The 16,972-nt window shown below is 40.3% G+C and overlaps 1 protein-coding gene and 1 pseudogene across 1 annotated transcript in view; both read right to left on the reverse strand.

Moving 5' to 3' along the window:
* The window catches only part of SCD5 (stearoyl-CoA desaturase 5), a 190,330-nt gene that overhangs the window by 19,163 nt on the left and 154,195 nt on the right, over positions 1-16,972 (reverse strand). The gene's annotated exons all lie outside the window — the stretch shown is intronic.
* Positions 280-1,219, reverse strand: LOC119053240 (glyceraldehyde-3-phosphate dehydrogenase-like; annotated as a pseudogene).

Consider the following 16,972-nt stretch of genomic DNA (forward strand, 5'->3'; position numbering starts at 1 on the left):
TAGATAGAGTAATCTTGGATGTAGGTCCTTGTTTCTCATGACTTCAAATACTTCTCTCCAGCCCCTTCTTTTTTTTTTTTTTTGGCTGGGTGCAGTGAACTTTATTGATGGTGCATGACAAGTTAGGGCTCCCTAAGCACCTCCCCTCTGCAGGGGGTCTAGGGTGAAAACTGGAGGTCAGGAGATTCTCAGTGTGTTGGGGGATCGATTTGGGGCAAGGACTTCCCAGCAGCTGAGGGTCTCTCTTCCTGTCACTGGGGCTGGTCGTCCATGGGGCTCTTACTCCTTGGAGGCCATATGGACCACAAGGTTCACCACTTTGTTGCTGTAGCCAAATTCATTGTCATACCAGCGAATGAACTTGACAAAGTGGTCATTGAGGGCAATGCCAGCCCCGGCATCGAAGGTGGAGGAGTGGGTGTCACTGTTAAAGTCGCAGGAGAGTCCTTGGTCCTTGGTATAGCCCAGGTCCTTGGTAAAGTCGCTGGTCCTTGGTATAGCCCAGGATGTCCTTGGGGGGTGGTCCTCTGATACCTGCTTCACTACCTTCTTGATGTCATTGTATTTGGCAGTTTTTTCCAGGAGGATGTCAGATCCACAACCAAAACATTGGGGGTGGGGACATGGAAGGGCATGCCAGTAAGGTTTCCATTCAGCTCAGGGATGACAACCTTGCCTACAGCCTTGGCAGTATCTGTGGAAGCAGTGATGATGTTTTGGGCAGCCCCTCAGCCAACACGCCACAGCTTGCCAGAGGGCCCATCCACGGTCTTCTGGGTGGCAGTGATGGCGTGGAGTGTGGTCATGAGTCCCTCCACAATGCCAAAGTTGTCATGGATGACCTTGGCTGGGGGGGGCAAGCAGTTGGTGGTGCAGGAGCCAATGCTGACAATCTTTATGGAGTTGTCATACTTGTTATGGTCCATACCCATCCCAAAGAAGGGGACATCCACAGAAGAGGCAGAGATGATGACCCTCTTGGCTCCACCCTTCAAGTGAGCTCTAGCCTTCTCCATGGTGGTAAAGACACCAGTGGACTCCACAACCTATTCAGCACCAGCATCACCCCATTTGATGTTGGTGGGATCTCGCTCCTGGAAGATGGAGATGGACTTTCCATTGATGACAAGCTTCCCATTCTCAGCCTTGACGGTGCCTCTGAACTTGTAGTATGAGTAGAATCATATTGGAAGATGTAGACCATGTAGTTGAGGTTAACAAAAGGGTCACTGATGGCGACAACATCCACTTTTGCCACAGTAAGGGGCAGCCCTGGTGACCAGATGCCCAATATGGCCAAATCTGTTCACTCCAATCTTCACCACTGTGGCTCAGTGTTGAGGCTGGCAGTGCTCAGGAAGACGTGGCTGTCTGTTGAACAGGAGGAGCAGAGAGCTCTCCAGCCCTTCCTTGCCTGCAAGGTTTCTTTTAAGAAATCTTATGGGCACTCCTTTGTAGGTAATTGTCTCCTTTCTTCTTACTGCTTTTAAGATTCTCTCCTTACCTTTAATCTTGGGAAACTTCGTGATGATGTGCCTTGGTGTGTTCCTCTTTGGGTCCAACTTCTTTGAGACTCTCTGGGCTTCCTGGACTTCCTGGAAGTCTACTTCCTTTGCCAGATTGGGGAAATTTTTCTTTGTTATTTGTTCAAATAAGTTTTCAATATCTTGCTGTTGTTCTCCTTCTGGCACCCCTATAATTCAGATATTGGAATGTTTCAGGTTGTCCTAGAGGTTCATAAGTCTCTTTTCACTTTCTTGAATTTTTGTTTCTTCATTCTGTTTAGGTTGGATGTTTATTTTTCCCATTTGTTTCAAATCATTGCTTTGAGTCCTGGTTTCCTTCCTGTCACCGTCAGTTCCTTGAATATTTTGCTTCATTTCATTTTTGGGTATCTTTCATTTGTTTTTCATTTTTCAACCACGCTCAATCAGTTCTGTGAGTATTTTGATTACTAGGGCTTTAAATTCTCCATCAGATAGGTTGGCTATCTCCTTACTGCTGAGCTCTCTTTCTGAAATTTTGCTCTGTTCTTTCATTTGATCCATATTTCTTTGTTTGACACACCTGTTAGGTTGTAAGGGGTCAGGGCCTTAGGTATTCACCCAGGCAGGGCAACCCTCCTTGCTGTGATGAGGGACTGCCTGTGAGGGAGGGGCCAGACAGGGGACAATGCAGCTCACCTGCTCATCTCTGGTGCACTTTCCAATGGACTCTTGCATGAGACTGGAAGTTTCTCCCACCGTGGCAACCCTTGCCATGATCCACAGTTAGCTCTGAGTCTCAGTTTCCCCTTCAGTCAACCCTGCCCTTGTGGTCTGCTGCTTCACTGTGGATTTTCTGAGCTGGCCCTGTCTGCACAGCCTCACTGCAGTTCTTACTGGTCTGCTTGTTCTGGTTGATTTTTTTTTTAACTCCTTGGTTTCAGAATTCCATGTAGTTTGATTTTCTGGTGCTTCTGGTTGTTTATTGATTTTAGATGGGCTGTTATCCTCCTTTTGGTTGTGTGATGAAGCGAAGGGTTTCTACCTACACCTCCATCTTGGCCAGAACTCCTGAAAGGATGACTATAATTTTTAAAAAGGGAAATAAATTTTGCTGAATATGTAGAAAAATTGGAACCCTCATGCATTGTTGGTGGGAATATAACATGGTGCAGCTGCTTCAGAAAAGTTTGGCAGTTTCTCAAAAGGTTAAGCACCAAATTACCGTATGATCCCGCAATTCCACCTCTAGGTGTGTATTCAAAAGAATGGGAAGAAGGGACTTAAACAGATATTCGGATACCAATGCTTACAGAAACATTATTCATGATAGCCAAAAGGTAAAAGCAACCCAAGTGTCCATCAATAGATGAATGGATAGACAAAATGTTGTATGTACATCCAATGGAATATTATTCAGCCACAAAAAGGAATGGAATTTTGATGTATGTACAACATAGATAGACCTTGGAAACATGCTTAATGAAATAAGCCAGACATGGAAGGACAAATATTGTAGTGATTTCACTTATATGAGGTACACATAATAGGCAAATTCATAGAGACAGAAAGTAAAATAGAGTTTTCTAGGAACTAGAAGGAAGGGAAAAGGGAAGTTATTGTTTAAAGGATACAGAATTCTTGTTGGGAATGACAAAAAAGTTTTGGGTATAGATAATAGTGATGGTTATGCAACAGTGTAAATGTACTTGGCACCACAGAATTTTATACTTATGAATACTTAAAATGATAAATATTGTTTTTTATATTCTACTATAATTTTAAAAAAGAGAGAAAGAGAGAGATGAGGGAATATTTTCCTCAGCACTAGAAAGAGTATACAGGCAGAGATGACTTCTTTTTCACAGTGACACCCAGACCTGCTACAGCCATCTTGTAACTATGACAGAAAGAACGCTGAGAAACAAAGCCAACCTCTTGGGTTGACAGAGAAGAAAGATGGAAAGGTCCTTGAATATCCATTGAGCTGTTGAACTAACCAGTTCTAGATTTGCTTTGTCTCTGGTGTCTTACTCTCTGGGACAAGCCAGTTAAGTTAGAATCTTCTGTGGAGTAGCTGAAAGTGTCCTACTACACTGCAATGGACACTCTGAAGTACTGTCCAGGCCACTCAGTATCGGAGGACTTAGTCTTAGAGGCAGTGCTGACTTTGCTAGAGGTCATGCCCTGTAACAACTGTATCCAGTGACTGACCAATGAGGGGAGCTGTCCACTGCCTAGACCCTGTCCTATTACTCTAACTCTCGTTGACTCTAAACAGCCTTCAGTGCCCACCGTGGGGTTGGCTGAGGCCTCCACTGAGACCAATCAAAGCCCAGCGGCTGCTTCCCTTGCCCATTCCTGTTTCCATCCTTAATCCAAGTGAACTTTCTACAATGTAATATCCATGTTAGGGCCAGCTTCTGGGGTAACCTGACCTGGGACATGGATATATTGCTGGGCCAGCTGAGTGCAACAGAAAGCCAGATTCTCCAGCATCAAGTAGGGATTCATCATACCCAGCAGGCACTCCTAAATATCTGTGGAATGATTAAATGAATGATACTTAAAAAATTAAAGAGTTCTCAGCTTCTCAGGAAAATAAAAACACTGTAGTGACTTAAGTAGAACAAAGAATATATGAGAAACAATGTAAATTTTGAAAAAAAAAAGCACAAACTACACAGTAAGTACACAGCCTACTTTGGGGTTCTTCATTAGAGGCTTATCCCTTGGGTTAGTGCCAATGCAGGATTGTGGCTATAAAGCCAACAACTTTACTAAAGACATTCTTGCTCAACAGGACCCAACCCCTGTGAGGCTTCCCACCTCTAGTTTAAATGAATGCTTTCTGAACATAAGCTTCCAGGTCACTCTCTGAGCTACCAAATATAGTTAAAATTTTGGCACTATTTAAGATTAATAACCACTCTAACAGGTTTGGTCTTGGCTTGGAATCTGAGTGGCTTCCTGTCTTTCGGTGAACACTCACACTCTGGGAAATGAGAAGACTCCTAAAATCATCAAGGGAAACAAAAAAGGGGTAAGGGCTAGAGAAAAGAGGTGATATGAATCCAAGAACAGGCAAGGAAGAGCAGCTCTCTTCCACAGATGTGAAACTAGAGATCCACATTAAAAAGCCAAAGCATTCGAGCTCATTTTTTGAGTAGTAACTTGAGAGCAACTTTCTATAGCTTTAAGGTAACAACCTTTACAAACAGGTTCACAGTTGGAAACCTTTCCATACCTACCACCACACAATTCCTCATCCTACCAGCACAACTGGGAAGATGCTTTTCAGCATTTAGCTCAAGACTGAGTCCATTTTCACACAATCAAATGCCATCACATGCCAAAATGCCTCAGTCCAGGCAGCTTCAGCCATAGGTCACAAATACAGATATGGGCTCAAAGCTTTCAACTTCATCAATGATTTTAGAAATATTCTTATTCTTATAAACTGGATCATAATTAAGAGAATTGAAACATTAAAAATAGCCTCGAGACCGAAAAATTGTTCTATGGAGAAGAATTTGGGATTTTATTTATATTTATTTTAAAATCTGAGTGTGATAAGCATCTTAAAACTCTCATTTTTTTTTTAGATGAAAAAGAAATTGCTGTTCTCTGCAAGTATTTTCTTCACTTTCTAAGTGCAGCAGTACAGAACTGGGAGTGTGCGAGACGTTGAGAGTGAAGTCTGTTAGAGCATGAAGGAAGGGGAAATGTCCAGCCAACTTCCAGGGGGGCCAGCCTGAGGAAATGTAAAAAGAAGCAAACACCACAACAGGTGAGAGAGAAACTACAGCTGCGCAAGTGTATCATAATGATGAGCAATGAGCTGTCACCGGCATCTTAATTAGACATGTTTAGTTTTGTGATTTCATTTAAAGCCTAGCCAGAAATTCATTTTCCCTACAATTTTTGTGTTTTGGAGAGCACTAGGAGGAATCAACTGGATGTTTACTATAAACATTTATTTAGAGGACAGATGATACATCCTGGACATTCAAAAATTCATGGAACATTTTTTCCCCCTTCCTTTGTCCCCTCTGGTATTGCCCACGAAGAGGTGGAATATGTGTTTTATTTGGGTACAGATGTGAAGATGATAGCCCATTGATGGGGTAGCTTTTTGGAGTTTTCCAGGAAACCTTTCAGATTCTGAATTAGTTGAAAACAGGCTTTGCTGCTGTGCACTTGGTTTTGCCTCTCCCATGCTGCAGAGTCTTTAAGTGAAAGTGTTCATGATCACTGAATTTGAAGTATTCTCTGAAACTGTTTATCACTCCAAATTTGTCTTTGACCCTTGATTAGTCTTGACATCACTTCTCCTATGCTACTTTATAGTAAGTATTCCCATAAAAGAAAATCTTTTAATTGGACCGCCTAGATGCATAATCCTTATCTCCTGGATGTTTCTCCTCCCTAACAGAGGAACCAGACAGTAGTCGGCTGCCCTGTGAAAGCATCTCCTTTGGCAGCTTGTGATGCAATGGAAAAAAGACATTTTAATTTTCTCTCCAACTTCAGCTTTATTTGCTTTCAAAGTCTGAATGTGGAGGTTAGTCACATCCATCCACTTGCACTGAATTTAACTTTGTACTAACAGCTTGCATAGATTCACTAAGAAGCAGTTCAAAAGATAACACAAAAGAATTTCAACCCAAAGAGAATTATTTCTACTTCATTAACAATGAAGCGCTTATAGAAAATACCCAGGCATGCTGATGGCTAAGACCAGGTAAGAAAGATTAAAAGGCCTTTTTACTTTTTCAAAGCTTTGATTCTATTAGAGTAAGTGAACAGCAAGTTCTTTGAGGACAAGATTTGTCTTGATCCAATTCACATCGGTTTCTTAAACACAAAATGCTGGTTAGCAGCACAGTTTGTACCCAGTAAGCAGCTGAACTGTTGACATGCACCAGAAGGAACTAAAGGGGAGGCTCCACCTGTCTTTGGTAAAAGTAATTAGATCAGTACTCTTGTAACTGATACTTAAAGCTTCTCTAGTGCTCTCAACAGAAATTAAAGTTGATTAGACAGATGTCATCCTAGGTCTCTTTCTAGGATGGTCTCTGTCCTTCCTCCCTCTCACTACCCTCCCTTACTTCATGATTTGTTATTAATTGTTCTGAATAAGTTATGGGAACACCAGACTAACTCCTGATGGTATACAGAATAGCCAGGACAAAAGTGAACAATTATAATTATTCACAAAATAATTTTTAAAACAAAGTAGCTGCATTTCCACTTCCTCTCACTTTTAAAACTGCATTCTCCTGTCATCCTTGCTATCTGGGATACATTGAACATTGCAGGAGAAAACATACCATTTTTCTCAATCTGAGACCCATGAAATTGTATGCCAACTCTTTTGTCTGTTCCCATTTTTCTGGGGTTCAAAGTCCATAGCTTTCATCAGATTCTCAGAGTTATTCAATTTCCAAAAGAATGAAAGCCCAAGATATTTGAAAGTCACTTCTTTTTTTCTTTAATGTTGTTGTTTAAATTTGATTTTCTGTTTATTTTAGGACCTGGCTTAAGACTGAAGTATCAAAATTGAATTCAATTTAAAGAGTGGTCCTTTGAAAACATAGGTTGTCCAGCCTATGTTTTGGGTGGTAAAATTTTTGAAGAAATTACAGTGACACACTGCTAGGTAGCAGTGTGTGCATGTCTGCACTCACACACACTTGTGATCATTCTGACTTACCTGTATGTGGATCTTGAGCTGAAAGGCTATTTACCACCGACAAAACACAATCCATCCAAGAGAGCAAGTTTAATTCCAAAACTCTTATCAATGACAGGCTACTCCCAGCAGCCACTCTCTGGGCAGGAAAGGAGCCAGTGGAGTAATTTAAACCACCTTCCTGATCAATATCAACTGCTCTAGCTGAATTGATTACATAAGCTGACCATTGGTCTTGTTGGGGGCAGAATGAACAGGCTGACAGAACAGGGTTTCTTCATTCTGAATGTAAAAGGTATGGCCCTTGTGCACAACACATGCTGTCTAGTGCAGGGGTTCCATCCTAAATTCAAGCTGCAACAACCTTCCAAAGCTCCCCAGGCCTCCACACTCAGCTCAAATTGATTTCGTCCAGAAAGCCTGCCCTGATAAATCTCCCCTCAACTGTGTTTATTGCATTATTCAACATTCCTTCAGTAAAACTGTGCTATAAACACTCAAGAGGACAAGTATTGATAGCTGATTTTTCCTGCTAGCTGAGGATATACATGTTCACAACCCCAATTAAAAAGTTATGTGGAAATCATTGCTCATATTTTTGCCTTTTAAAAAATGTAATCTTTATTATATTTTTCCACTGCCATTTAGTCCCCTCATGCCCTTTTCCTGTGCAGCAATCAGCACACTGCTGTCTATGAATCCTTTTTACTTTTACACTTAATCCCTCATCCCCTCAGCTCTCTCCTCATTACCTGTCATCCTGCTCTCCACCCCTCTGACTGTCCCCACTTTCCTTGTTAGTTCAGTTTGTTCATTACATTCCACCTGAGTGAGCTCATATGGTATTTGTCTTTCTCTGCCTAGCTTATTTCACTTAGTATAATGTTCTCCAGGTCCATTCATACTGTCGAAAAGGTAAAACTTTCTTCTTTTTTATGGCCAAGTAGTATTCCACTGTGTAAATGTCCCATACTTGTTTTATCCACTCATCTACTGATGGACACTTGGGCTGCTTCCATATCTTGGCTATTGTAAATAACGCTACAATGAACAGAGGTGCTTATGTTCTTTCAAATGAGTGTTTTGGGTTCCTTCAGATATATTCCCAGCAGTGGGATCACTGGCTTGAAAGGCAGTTCCATTTTTAATTTCTTGAGGTATCTCCATACTGCTTTCCACAATGGCCACACCAGTTTGCATTCCCACCAACAGTGTGAAAGGGTTCCCCTTTCTTGACCTCCTTACCAGCACCTGTTTGTTGCTTTATTGATGATAGTCATTCTGACAGGTGTGAGATAACTCACTGTGGTTTTAATTTGCATTTCTCTGATGATTAGTGACATTGAGCATCTTTTTATATGTCTCTTGGCTATTTGTATGTCCTCTTTGGAGAAGTGTTTATTCAGACCCTTTGCCCATTTTTTTAATTGGGTTTTTTTTTTTGGTATTGAGTTTTGTATAAGTCCTTTATAAATTTTGGATATTAACCCCTTATCAGATGTACTGATGAATATGTTCTCCCATTCTGTGGGTTGTCTTGTTATTTTGTTGATGATTTTTTTTTCTTGTGCCAAACTTTTTAGTTTGATACAGTGTTATTTGTTTCTCTTGTTTCCCTTGCCTGGGGAGATATATTTGATAAAATATTGCTATGAGCAATGTCCCAGATTTTGCTGCCTATGTTTTATTCTATGATTTTTATGGTTTTTGTTCTGACATTTAAATCTTTGATCCATTTTGAATTTATTCTTGTGTGTGGTATAAGAAGGTGGTCTAGTTTCATTTTACTACACGCATATGTCTGATTTTCCCTACACCATTTATTTAATAAATCAGGGGTCCCCAAACCCCAGGTCACAGACCAGTACAGGCCTGTGGCCTGTTAGGAACTGGGCTGCACAGCAGGACGTGAGTGACAGGTGAGGAATAAAGCTTCATTTGTATTTGCAGGTGCTCCCCATTGCTTGCATTATCGCCTCAGCTCTGCCTCCTGTCAGATCAGCGGTAGCATTAGATTGTCATAAGGGTGTGAACACTACTGTGAACTGCGCATGCAAAGGATATAGGCTGTGTGCTCCTTATGAGAATCTAATGCCTGATGGTCTGAGGTGGAGCTGAGGTGGTGATGCTAGTACTGGGGAGTGCCTGCAAATACAGATGATCATTAGCAGAGAAGTTTGACTGCACAGAGACCATAATAAATCAATTGCTTGCAGACTCATATCAAAACCCTATCTGTGAGTGGCGAGTGACAATTAAACTGCATCTGGTGGCAGGCTATAAAGTCATCCCTTCTCCCCCGCAGATCCATGGAAAAATTTACTTCTATGAAACTGCTCCCTGGTGCCAAAAAGGTTGGGGACTGCTGGAATAAACTATTTTTAGCACACTGTATGTGCTTGCTTACTCTGTCAAATATCAATTGACTATAAAGGTATGGGTGTATTTCTTGGCTCTCTATTCTGTTCCATTGATCTAAGTGTCTGTTTTTATGCCAGTACTATGCTGTTCGGATTACTATGGCCTCATAGTATAGTTTGATATTGGGTAGTTGTGATTCCTCCAACTTTGTCTTCTTTCTTAGGATCACTGTTGCTATGCACGGCCTTTTGTGGTTCCATGTAAATTTTTGAAATATTTATTCTAATTCCGTGAAATACTTCATTGGAACTTGATAGAATTGAGTTGAATGTATATATTGCCTTAATTAGTATGAACATTTTAATGATGTTTTGTTCCTATTCAGAAACACCATATATGCTTCTACTTACTTGTATTTTCTTCAATTTCTTATAGCGTCTTATAATTTTCTGAGTACAGGTCTTTTACATTTCTGGTTAGGTTTATTCCTAGGTATTCTATTCTTTTCGTACTGACTGTGAATGGGATTGTTTTCTTAATTTCCCTTTCTGTTAGTTCATTATTGGCATATAAAAATGCAACTGATTTCTGGATACTGATTTTTTATCCTGCTACTTTGTTGAATTCATTTATCAGTTCTAGTAGTTTCTCCATGTACAGTATCATGTGATCTGCAAATAAAGACAGTTTTACTTTTTCCTTTTCAATTTGGATGGCTTTTATTTCTTCTTCTTGTCTGATCTCTGTGGCTAGGACTTCTAGTGCTATGTTGAATAAGAGAGGTGAAAGCAGACATCCCTGTCTTGTTCCCAAACTTAAGGGGAATGTTTTTAGTTTTTGCCTGTTGAGTATGGTGCTAGCAGTGGGTTTGTCAATATATGGTCTTTATTATGTTTAGGAATGTTCCCCCTAATCCCACTTTGCTCAACCTTGCTGAGTTTTATCATAAATGTGTGCTGGGTTTTATCAAATGCTCTTTCTGCATTTATTGATATGGTCATATGGATTTAATCCTTTGTTAATGTGGTGTGTCACATTTACTAATTTGGGGAATTTTGTACCAACCTTGCATTCCTGGAATAAATCCCACTCGATCATGGTGTATGATCTTTTTGATAAATTGTTGTATTCAGTGTGCTAATATTTTGTTGAGGATTTTTGTGTTTATATTCATCGGGAGTACTGGCATATAATTTTCTTTCTTTGCAGTGTCTTTATCTGGTTTTGGGATTGGGTTAATACTGGCCTCATAAAACGAGCTTGGGAACTGTTCCTCCTCTTGCATTTTGTGAAATAGTTCGAGGAGAGGTGTTAGTCCCTCTTGGAATGTTTGGTAAAATTCCCCTGTGAAGCCACCCAGTCCAGAGCTTTTGTTTGTTGGGAGTTTTTGGATTATGCTTCAATTTCATTAGGTGCAATCTGTCTATTCAGATTATCTGATTCTTCCTAATTTAGTTTTGGGAGATTGCTTCTAGGAATTCATCCATTTCGTCCCAGTTGTCCAGTTTGTTCATATTTTTGTGTCCTCATTTTCATTTGTTTCAAGGTATCTTTTGATTTCTTCCTTGATCTTGTTGTTAACCCATTCATTATTTAATAACGTTATTTAACTTCCACATCTTTGTGTGTTTTTCAGTGTTCTTCTTGTCAATGATTTCTAGTTTCATAGCACTGTGGTCAGAGAACCTGCCTGGCATGACTTCAATCTCCTTAAATTTATTAAGACTTATTTTGTGTCCTAATATGTAGTCTATATTAGAAAATGTTCCAGGTGCACTTGAAAAATATGTATATTCTGCTGCTTTGGGTGAAATGCTCTGAAGGTATCAATGAAATATATTTGATCTAGAGTGTCATTTAAGGCCACTGTCTCCTTGTTGATTTAGTGCCTGCAAGATCTATCCTTTGAAGTCAATGGGACAGATCCCCTACTATGACAGCATTTCTGTCAGTCTTTCCCTTTCTGTCCATTAAGATGTACTTTACATATTCAGGTGCTCCTATGTTGGGTGCATAAATGTTTACTAGGGTTATATCCTCTTGTTGGATTGTTCCCTTTATCATTATATAGTGTCCCTTTTGTCTCTTACTATAACCTTGGTTTTAAAGTCTATCATATCGGATATAAGTAATGCTACCCCAGCTTTTTGTTTTCCCTTTCCATTAGCATGAAATATCTTTTTTCATTCCTTTACTTTGAGTCTGTGTGTAGCTTTAGATTGGAGGTGGGTCTCTAGGAGATAGCATATATATAGGTCTTGTTTTCTTATCCATTCAGCTACCCTATGTCTTTTGGGTGGAGCATTTAAGCTATTTACATTTAAGGTGATTTCTGATAGGTACATATTTAGTGCCATTTTATTGCAGGCTATTTTCTTTTTTTTCCTTCCTCTCTGTCTTCTTAAAGCAAGCTCTTTTAACATCTGTTGCAGTACTGGTTTGGTGTTAACAAACTCCTTTAGCTTTTCTTTGTCTGGAAAGCTTGTCACTTCTTCTTTGATTTTAAATGATAGCCTTGCTGGTTAAGGAAGCCTTGGTTGTATGTACATCCTTGCTTTTCATCACTTTGAATATTTAATGTCACTTCCTTCTGGCCGAAAATACAAACAAGCAGCCAAAATGGGAAGACAAAGAAACAGACCCCAAATGAAAGAACAAGAGAGTTCTCCAGGAGAACTAGATGAAATGGAGGCAAGCAATTTATCAGATAGAGAGTTTAGAGTAATAATTATAAGGATACTCAACAGCATGAAAAGACATAGAAACCATAAAAAAGGACCAGTCAGAAATAAAGAATATGATATCTGAAATAAATAATACACTGGAAGGAATAAACAGTATGTTTAATGAAGCAGAAGATAAAATCAGTGATTTGGAAGACATGGTAGAAAAAAAACCACTGAGGCAGAACAGCAAAAAGAAAAAAAGAATTTAAAAAATATTTCTGATTACTCATCAGAAATATTTCTGATGAGTAATCAAAAGACAGTCTAATTGGTGTGCCCTTTGAGGTAACTACCTGCTTTTCTCTTAGGCTGTTTGGACTATCTCCTTGTCTTTAAGCCTTGTCATTTTAATTATGATGTGTCTTGGTGTAGTCTACTTTGGATCCAAGTTGTTTGCGACTCTCTGAGCTTCCTGGACTTTTGTGTCTTTTTCCTTCACCAGATTAGGAAAGTTTTCAGTTATTATTTTTTCAAATAGGTTCTCAATCACTTGCTTGCTCTCCTCTCCTTCTGGTATTCCCATGATGTGGATGGATGTTGTTATGCTTCACATTGTCCAAAATGGTTATAAAGGTATCACTTTTTTTTAATTCTTTTTTTTTTGCTGTTCTGCCTCAGTGGTTTTTTTCTACCATGTCTTCCAAATCACTGATTTTATCTTCTGCTTCATCTAACATACTGTTTATTCCTTCTGGTGTATTATTTATTTCAGATATCGCATTCTTTATTTCTGACTGGTCCTTTTTTATGGTTTCTATGTCTTTTCATGCTGTTGAGTATCCTTATAGTTATTACTCTAAACTCTCTATCTGATAAATTGCTTGCCTCCATTTCATCTAGTTCTCCTGGAGAACTCTCTTGTTCTTTCATTTGGGGTCTGTTTCTTTGTCTTCCCATTTTGGCTGCTTGTTTGTATTTTCTGCCTAAGTTGTGAAACTGATCAGTGATATAGTCTCCAGCTGTAATCAGTGTCTCTAGTTCATTCTACTCTCCCTCTGCAGGAGCCCAGGGTAAGTGGCTACAAATGTAATTTTGTGTGTTAGCCCTTTAAGAGGCTCTCTGTATGTCCAGCAGTTTCTCACTGGCAGACAGAAACCCTGCTGCTGTCTACGGCCATACCACCCTGAACACGCCTGATCTTGTCTGATCTCGGAAGCAAAGCAGGGTCGGGCCTGGTTAGTACTTGGATGGGAGAAACCCTGCTGCTTTTCATATCTGAATGCTATCTGTGTTCCTTTCCAAATCTGGTGCTGTAGGCTGGGAAGCCAAGCTTGGGGTTTAGACCTCACACTTCTCAGAGGAACCTCTTGGCTGCTAAAATATTACTTTGGAACTTCAGCTGCTGCCTGTGGGAAGGAGTCCAGTCATCCCTTTCATGCATTTTCTGTACTCTCTACTAGTCTCATTATGGTAAAGTGGTTTCTTCTGTCTGTCAATAATTTCTTCAGTCTTCTCTTCAGCTAGTGTTAAGTTGGTTATTTAGGATGATTACTCTATAGTTTAGTTATAATTTCAGTTTGGTCTTGGGAGATGGTTATCTCCTCTGTCATCTTGGATCCTCTGTCTTCTTAATTAGAGTTCATGGAACAAAACTTGACCCACCTTGATGGTGATGGGTGTCTTTGCCTGAGTTTCTCAGCAGGCAGAGCTTAAGGAAAAAGCTTATATGCTACTATTTTATGGAGAAAGCGCATTCTGGGGAAACAGTATGGGAAGCAGGGACGGTATAAGAGCCAACAAGAGAGAGTTACTGAGCTGGCCACTGCCTGGTATTTCGACCTAGTAAGACCATCTTCCAAGAGGCCACATGAACACTGAGCTTCAGAATATTCCTTCTGGGAGGAGTACAGGGGAAAATGTGGCTCCCTGCTTCCCCCATAGTTGTCACTCTCCAAACTCTGTATTGTGAACATGGGTGTTGAGAGATGTCATAGGCTTCAGTGGCAACAGAGACGCCCCAAGCAGGAGACGTACACAGTGCGAGTGTGAGGAAGGTGCTGTCAGAATAAACCTATCCAGAGCCAGTTGGAGTGCACAGAGAAATGCACAGAACAAGTGGCCAAAGTTCCCAGGACAAAGGAGGTCTGGACAGCCTGCAGTGGGGCTCAGCAGGTGTCTGAAACAATGAGAGTGAATTCAGAAACATTACTGGGCATTCTCTGTTTTGCCCAGTGTCTGCTAAGGTGTGAAGTGCTCTTTGTCTTGATTGAATTTACTTTAAAAAATTGAGGTAAAATTGATATATAGAGTCATATAAGTTTCAGGTACACAACATTACAATTTGACGCCTGTATATATTGCAAAATGATCACCCTTATATTTACTTATTAAATCTTACTGACTACTCCCTGATTATATGGTATGCTGATAAGCTGTCACTTCTATTTGTCAGTGTTCCCACCTGCAGTTGCTTCTCTGTCCCCTTCTACCTGGTTTTTATTTATTTATTTATTTATTTATTGATTATGCCATTACAGTTGTTCTATTCCCCCCCTTCATTCCCCTCCACCCTACCCCCCCATCCCCACCATTACCCCCCCTTTAATTTATGACCATGTGTCTCAAGTTCTTTAGATTCTATATTTCCCATACTATTCTTACCCTCCCCCCATCTATTTTCTATCTATTGTCTATGCTACTTATTTTTTGTACCTTCTCCCCCCATCTCCTCCTCCCACTCCCCTGTTGCTAACCCTCCTTGAGATCTTCCTTTCTATGTTTTCACTCCTGATCTAGCTGTCCTTTTAGTTTGCTTTTGTTTTAGGTGTGGTTGTTAATAACTGTGAGTTTGCTGTCCTTTCACTGTTCATGTTTTTTTAACTCTTTTTCTTAGATAAGTCCCTTTAACATTTCATATAATAAGGGCTTGGTGATGATGAACTCCTTGAATTTGATCTTATCTGAGAAGCACTTTATCTGTCCTTCCATTCTAAATGAAAGTTTTTCTGGATAGAGCAATCTTGGTTGTAGGTCTTTGGATTTCATGACTTGGAATACCTCTTTCCAGCCCCTTCTTGCTTATAAGGTCTTTTTTGAGAAATCCGCTGACAGTCCCCGCTCTGACCACTCCCCCACACACAGCGTCACAACCCAGCAACCTGGGAGTCCAAGGCTCTGCTCCTCGTACTTAACGGGCACGAACAGACCAAAAATAGCTCAAGAAGATCTCAAAGCCCCAGAGCCTATAAATCTAAGCGATGAAGAAACAGCAAAACTCTCAGATGCACAGTTTAAAACACTGGTGATCAGGATCCTCACAGAATTGGTTGATTATAGCCACAAATTAGAGAAACATATGAAGGCGAAACTAATTGAAATGAATGGAATTGCACAGGAAACCAATAGCGATGAAAAGGAAACTGGTACTCATACCTGGTTTCTTTCAATCTACTGAAGGTATTGAAAATTAGAGGGCTGAGCTTGTTTAATCTGTGTAAAAATGAAGAACACAGGCTCTGGGTGAGAGCTGACAGGGGTCTCCTGTGCTGAGATTAAAAATGTAAACATTGGATTGTGACGTTTATTCAAAAGTCTCTTTCTGTGGAGGTGGAGGGTGGAATATGCACTTTGGAGTTTGGAGGATTCCATGAAATAATGTGAATTTGGCACTATTATGATGGTTCTCTTTATTTACAGGTTCTTGGTTTCACTCCAGTGAAAAGAAATTACTGGGGAATAGCTGAGTTTTTAGGTAGGTGAGAAAATACTCTTTTTAGTTTTTTACTACACTGTGTGTATTTGAACTTAATGATATTGTTATATAGCAGGTAATTTACTTGAAGATAAAAAGTGTGATATAGGGTGTGTGGGTGTTAGATTTATTCTTCACCCTAGGGGCAGTTCATTAACATTTCAAGTACCCTAGTTAGGAATCCACACTTCAGGCATGCTTAGTTAGCATTTAACAAATTCTAATAATTCATAAGTCTCTTACAGGCTTCAATTATTTTTATCTTTAATCAGCACTAAAGAGTTTGTACTTAGGATAAGGGAAATGAATTTTCACAGGTAAAATAAGAAGTTGAAATATGTGGGTTGGCTAGAATGCCTATCCAGGTACTTCTTAGGAACATATATGCCTCAGAGTGACATCACCTAAGGCTTTGCTTCCTCCTCTGCCCTATCGGTGGTGGAATTCTGCCACTGGATTCTGACAAGAAGCTAAGACTCTTGCAATGTGCTTTCCATGCAAGGGGCTGGTTGGGGTTTCCACAAGAATAGGAGGTAGGGCTTCATCAAGTTTACAAGTGTGTTGCATGGCTGTTTTTGTCCCTAACTGTGAACTGCAGTAGAATTTGGTCTGATGTAGGATTTTGTTGTATGGAAGACACATCACCTTCCTCCTTTCACACTGGAGCTAGCCAACACCAGTTCCCAACAGACAAGGACAAATGGATCTCCCATTGCACCATATATGTTTTTACAGTCCTCTCACCATACCACTGAGGGTCAGAGGCACCACAAGGACTGAAGGAGATGACTGTTGATGTGAGAAGGCTGTGCAGGAATGGGCAGTGGGCTCATGGAACCTCCCCATGTTACTCCGAGAGGCAGGACTCTGGAGTGCTGAAACACGCTGCGAGGAAGTAGAACTCTACTGGTGTTGATGATCTGCATGCTGCCTACTTCAACAACTGAAGGTTGGAGCATCATACACAAATCATCACCCCTAAGGCTGGTTCTCAGCTACAGGTTGTCTAATGCTC

The sequence above is a fragment of the Artibeus jamaicensis genome, unplaced genomic scaffold (genome assembly GCF_021234435.1).
Source record: "Artibeus jamaicensis isolate MK-2021 breed Jamaican fruit bat unplaced genomic scaffold, CSHL_Jam_final contig_515, whole genome shotgun sequence".
NCBI classification, from domain to species: domain Eukaryota; kingdom Metazoa; phylum Chordata; class Mammalia; order Chiroptera; family Phyllostomidae; genus Artibeus; species Artibeus jamaicensis.